This window comes from Mobula hypostoma, chromosome X1 (assembly GCF_963921235.1).
Source record: "Mobula hypostoma chromosome X1, sMobHyp1.1, whole genome shotgun sequence".
In the NCBI taxonomy this organism is placed as follows: Eukaryota; Metazoa; Chordata; class Chondrichthyes; order Myliobatiformes; family Myliobatidae; genus Mobula; species Mobula hypostoma.
The window spans coordinates 69,168,574-69,174,806 of record NC_086128.1 but is presented as its reverse complement, the minus strand read 5'-3'; the positions used below and the strand labels follow the sequence as shown (position 1 = coordinate 69,174,806).

The 6,233-nt window shown below is 55.2% G+C and overlaps 1 pseudogene; it reads right to left on the bottom strand.

Annotated features, from left to right (window-relative positions):
• Nucleotides 1–1,543: 1,543 nt before the first annotated feature.
• On the bottom strand, nt 1,544–4,259 carry LOC134340215 (uncharacterized; annotated as a pseudogene).
• Nucleotides 4,260–6,233: the final 1,974 nt, after the last annotated feature.

Below are 6,233 nucleotides of genomic sequence, written 5' to 3'. Positions count from 1 at the left end.
AACCCACAGCCCTCTATTTTTCTAAGCTGCATGTAGCCATCCAGGAGTCTCTTAAAAGACCCTATCGTTTCTACCTCCACCACCATCACCGGCAGCCCATTCCACACACTCACCACTCTCTGTGTAAAAAACTTACCCCTGACATCTCCTCTGTACCTACTTCCACGCACCTTAAAACTGTGCCCTCTCGTGCTAGCCATTTCAGCCCTGGGGAAAAGCCTCTGACTATCCACACGATCAATGCCTCTCATCATCTTGTACACCTCTATCAGGTCACCTCCCATCCTCCGTCGCTCCAGGGAGAAAAGGCCGAGTTCACTCAACCTATTCTCATAAGGCATGCTCCCCAGTCCAGGCAACAGTTGACCCGCCAACCGGTACGCCCTCGGGGCTGTGAGCAAAAACCAGAGCCCGCTTGGTGCGATCTCCTTGCGGGCAGGGGGCGGGAACTCAACCCGGGGCCGCCGGTGGGTGCTGCAAAGTGACCAGGCCGCCCCAGTTCCCCTCCAATCAGATTGAAATCCGGCCCACCCCAGAGCGGACGCTGGGTTCTATCGGTGATAAAATGGAATTAGCAGGCCTCTTCGTTTTTCTCTCCTCCCAAGGAGGCCCTGAGCTCTATTTCTGGGATGAGAGGAGTCGAGCCAATTCTCCACCTGACCTAGATAAGGCACAGCAGTGGTGAGGCCCCGTGCATGTGAAAGAGGTTAGCCACATCCTCCAAGCAGGAAGTGGGCTTCAAACTCAGCACCCGGCTCAGTTCCAAGCGCTGGTCGGACTTTCCCAGTGCCTCTGAGCATTGCACAGACTACCGGGAAGCTCCCTTCTCACCCGCCGCCCCCGTCCCGCGCATCAGGTGTCAAATAGGCCACGCACACCAGCCAGCTCACCGTGACCTGCCCCGCCACAGTGCTCGAAGTTCAGAGTGGGCCTGCGCGCGTCGCCAGCACACCACCCCGAGATTCATTTCTTGCTTTCTCTTTTGCTGGCGTTCACCGTAAGTCCAGGAACCGCAGCAGAGTCAGTGGAAGACCACGCCCGAGGAGAGGGGCAAACGGCCAATCTGCAAAGCGCACCGGGATGCAAAAAGGAGAGAGAAAATAATGCTTGGAGACACGTCTCTGCCAAAGGAGGTGTAAGGCTCTCCTTCCCTCCGCTGGCCTGCAGGTCACCCTCGGGCGAGGTGTAGCACCTGCTTAGCCCCCCCGATCAGGGTCAGGTGAAACCGTGGAGTCAGGTGGCAGACGGTCGTACGAGCAGCCGGTGCAGATCACAAGTCCCGGTGACGTGACCACTGATGCCAGCCAGACAATCTCTGAAGAATATTGATAATGGCTGGGGTCACCCGTCTTGTGAAGTCACTGCCCAGAAGAAGGCGATGGCAAACCACTTCTGCAGATAAAATTTGCCAAGATCAATCATGGCCGTGGAAAGACCGTGAGCGCCCATGTCATACGGCACAGCACACGATGATGATGTCATACGACACAACGCATAATGATGATGTCATATAACATGGCACATAATGATGGTGATACTAATCTCAAATAAACATGAGACGAAGAGCCCTTGAGAATGAGTTCAAAGGTCGGGGGGACATTTCACTGATGAAGTGAGTGAAGTTGAGTGAAGTTATCCCCACTGATTCAAGACCCTGATGGTTGAGGGGTAATAACTGTTCCTGAACCTGGTGGTGTGGGTCCTGAGGCTCCTGTACCTCCTTCCTGATGGTTGAGGGGTATTAACTGTTCCTGAACCTGGTGGTGTGGGTCCTGAGGCTCCTGCACCTCCTTCCTGATGGTTGAGGGGTAATAACTGTTCCTGAACCTGGTGGTGTGGGTCCTGAGGCTCCTGTACCTCCTTCCTGATGGTTGAGGGGTAATAACTGTTCCTGAACCTGGTGGTGTGGGTCCTGAGGCTCCTGTACCTCCTTCCTGATGTTTGAGGGGTAATAACTGTTCCTGAACCTGGTTGTGTGGGTCCTGAGGCTCCTGTACCTCCTTCCTGATGGTTGAGGGGTAATAACTGTTCCTGAACCTGGTGGTGTGAGTTCTGAGGCTCCTGTCCCTCCTTCCTGATGGTTGAGGGGTAATAACTGTTCCTGAACCTGGTGGTGTGAGTTCTGAGGCTCCTGTACCTCCTTCCTGATGGTTGAGGGGGTAATAACTGTTCCTGAACCTGGTGGTGTGGGTCCTGAGGCTCCTGTCCCTCCTTCCTGATGGTTGAGGGGTAATAACTGTTCCTGAACCTGGTGGTGTGAGTTCTGAGGCTCCTGTACCTCCTTCCTGATGGTTGAGGGGTAATAACTGTTCCTGAACCTGGTTGTGCGGGTCCTGAGGCTCCTGTACCTCCTTCCTGATGTTTGAGGGGTAATAACTGTTCCTGAACCTGGTGGTGCGGGTCCTGAGGCTCCTGTCCCTCCTTCCTGATGGTTGAGGGGTAATAACTGTTCCTGAACCTGGTGGTGTGGGTCCTGAGGCTCCTGTACCTCCATCCTGATGGTTGAGGGGTAATAACTGTTCCTGAACCATGTGGTGTGGGTCCTGAGGCTCCTGTACCTCCTTCCTGATGGTTGAGGGGTAATAACTGTTCCTGAACCTGGTGGTGTGGGTCCTGAGGCTCCTGTCCCTCCTTCCTGATGGTTGAGGGGTAATAACTGTTCCTGAACCTGGTGGTGTGGGTCCTGAGGCTCCTGTCCCTCCTTCCTGATGGTTGAGGGGGTAATAACTGTTCCTGAACCTGGTGGTGTGGGTCCTGAGGCTCCTGTACCTCCTTCCTGATGGTTGAGGGGTAATAACTGTTCCTGAACCTGGTGGTGTGGGTCCTGAGGCTCCTGTACCTCCTTCCTGATGGTTGAGGGGTAATAACTGTTCCTGAACCTGGTGGTGTGGGTCCTGAGGCTCCTGTCCCTCCTTCCTGATGGTTGAGGGGTAATAACTGTTCCTGAACCTGGTGGTGTGGGTCCTGAGGCTCCTGTCCCTCCTTCCTGATGGTTGAGGGGGTAATAACTGTTCCTGAACCTGGTGGTGTGGGTCCTGAGGCTCCTGTACCTCCTTCCTGATGGTTGAGGGGTAATAACTGTTCCTGAACCTGGTGGTGTGGGTCCTGAGGCTCCTGTACCTCCTTCCTGATGGTTGAGGGGTAATAACTGTTCCTGAACCTGGTGGTGTGGGTCCTGAGGCTCCTGTACCTCCTTCCTGATGGTTGAGGGGTAATAACTGTTCCTGAACCTGGTGGTGTGGGTCCTGAGGCTCCTGTACCTCCTTCCTGATGGTTGAGGGGTAATAACTGTTCCTGAACCTGGTTGTGCGGGTCCTGAGGCTCCTGTACCTCCTTCCTGATGTTTGAGGGGTAATAACTGTTCCTGAACCTGGTGGTGTGGGTCCTGAGGCTCCTGTCCCTCCTTCCTGATGGTTGAGGGGTAATAACTGTTCCTGAATCTGGTGGTGTGAGTCCTGAGGCTCCTGTACCTCCTTCCTGTTGGTTGAGGGGGTAACTGTTCCTGAACCTGGTGGTGTGGGTCCTGAGGCTCCTGTACCTCCTTCCTGATGGTTGAGGGGTAATAACTGTTCCTGAACCTGGTGGTGTGGGTCCTGAGGCTCCTGCACCTCCTTCCTGATGATTGAGGGGTAATAACTGTTCCTGAACCTGGTGGTGTGGGTCCTGAGGCTCCTGTACCTCCTTCCTGATGGTTGAGGGGTAATAACTGTTCCTGAACCTGGTGGTGTGGGTCCTGAGGCTCCTGTACCTCCTTCCTGATGGTTGAGGGGTAATAACTGTTCCTGAACCTGGTTGTGCGGGTCCTGAGGCTCCTGTACCTCCTTCCTGATGTTTGAGGGGTAATAACTGTTCCTGAACCTGGTGGTGTGGGTCCTGAGGCTCCTGTCCCTCCTTCCTGATGGTTGAGGGGTAATAACTGTTCCTGAACCTGGTGGTGTGAGTTCTGAGGCTCCTGTACCTCCTTCCTGATGGTTGAGGGGGTAATAACTGTTCCTGAACCTGGTGGTGTGGGTCCTGAGGCTCCTGTCCCTCCTTCCTGATGGTTGAGGGGTAATAACTGTTCCTGAACCTGGTGGTGTGGGTCCTGAGGCTCCTGCACCTCCTTCCTGATGGTTGAGGGGTAATAACTGTTCCTGAACCTGGTGGTGTGGGTCTTGAGGCTCCTGTACCTCCTTCCTGATGGTTGAGGGGTAATAACTGTTCGTGAACCTGGTGGTGTGGGTCCTGAGGCTCCTGTACCTCCTTCCTGATGGTTGAGGGGTAATAACTGTTCCTGAACCTGGTTGTGCGGGTCCTGAGGCTCCTGTACCTCCTTCCTGATATTTGAGGGGTAATAACTGTTCCTAAACCTGGTGGTGTGAGTTCTGAGGCTCCTGTACCTCCTTCCTGATGGTTGAGGGGGTAATAACTGTTCCTGAACCTGGTGGTGTGGGTCCTGAGGCTCCTGTACCTCCTTCCTGATGGTTGAGGGGTAATAACTGTTCCTGAACCTGGTGGTGTGAGTTCTGAGGCTCCTGTCCCTCCTTCCTGATGATTGAGGGGTAATAACTGTTCCTGAACCTGGTGGTGTGAGTTCTGAGGCTCCTGTACCTCCTTCCTGATGTTTGAGGGGTAATAACTGTTCCTGAACCTGGTGGTGTGGGTCCTGAGGCTCCTGCACCTCCTTCCTGATGGTTGAGGGGTAATAACTGTTCCTGAACCTGGTGGTGTGGGTCCTGAGGCTCCTGTACCTCCTTCCTGATGGTTGAGGGGTAATAACTGTTCCTGAACCTGGTTGTGCGGGTCCTGAGGCTCCTGTACCTCCTTCCTGATGTTTGAGGGGTAATAACTGTTCCTGAACCTGGTGGTGCGGGTCCTGAGGCTCCTGTACCTCCTTCCTGATGGTTGAGGGGGTAATAACTGTTCCTGAACCTGGTGGTGTGGGTCCTGAGGCTCCTGTACCTCCTTCCTGATGGTTGAGGGGGTAATAACTGTTCCTGAACCTGGTGGTGTGAGTTCTGAGGCTCCTGTCCCTCCTTCCTGATGGTTGAGGGGTAATAACTGTTCCTGAACCTGGTTGTGCGGGTCCTGAGGCTCCTGTACCTCCTTCCTGATGTTTGAGGGGTAATAACTGTTCCTGAATCTGGTGGTGCCGGTCCTGAGGCTCCTGTACCTCCTTCCTGATGTTTGAGGTGTAATAACTGTTCCTGAACCTGGTGGTGTGGGTCCTGAGGCTCCTGTCCCTCCTTCCTGATGGTTGAGGGGTAATAACTGTTCCTGAACCTGGTGGTGTGGGTCCTGAGGCTCCTGTCCCTCCTTCCTGATGGTTGAGGGGTAATAACTGTTCCTGAATCTGGTGGTGTGAGTCCTGAGGCTCCTGTACCTCCTTCCTGATGGTTGAGGGGATAACTGTTCCTGAACCTGGTGGTGTGGGTCCTGAGGCTCCTGTACCTCCTTCCTGATGGCAGCAGCGAGAGGAGAGCATGGCCTGGGTGGTGGGGGTCGCTGACGATGGACTCTCCTTTCCTCCATTGACGGCAAATTGTACCCACGCAGGAAACGTGTCCCGATTTGAACAGACTGTTCTAACGGTGCACTTGTCACGGTGCTGAGTCAGACCGGTGTTTGTCGGTGGGCCCCAAGGGAGACAGATCTGAGGGCGTCCAGGGCAGGAAACTCGTCCCGATTTAACTGTGTGGGTGAAACGTGCCGACATTTAATCAAACCTGCCCCCTCCCCACCGCTCTTGCGTCGGTCGCCAGAGTGACCCCGAGCCACTGACACAGCTGGGAAGATCACAGCAGAGGCAGAGCTATTTAAAGACATGATTTGAATAACCGGAGAAAGTTCACGGATAGAAAATCGCTCCCCCGGCCGCGGTAGGGACCGCCGCCGGACGCTGCTGAGAGCACCCCGCGCCTCCCCAGCCCGGCCCTCAGCTGCCCAGGCGGTGACCGGTCACCCTCAGCCTTCCCGACCCCAGGGGAGCTGGGGCGTGACGGTGAGACCAGGGGTGCAGGTGGCCGGGGGAGGAAGGCAGTCTGTCTGGCGAAGGACCGACTGCGTCCAGGCGCCGGGCTTGTGGATCTCCGGTCGGGCCACGCCTGGAGTACTGCGCTCAGTTCTGGTCGCCCCAGGAGGATATCGAGGCTTTGGAGAAGGGGGCAGTTGAGCAGGAAGCTGCCCGGTTCAGAGGCTGGACAAACTTGGGTTGTTTTTTCTGGAACGCCAGAGGCCGATGAGGTTTTATAAGA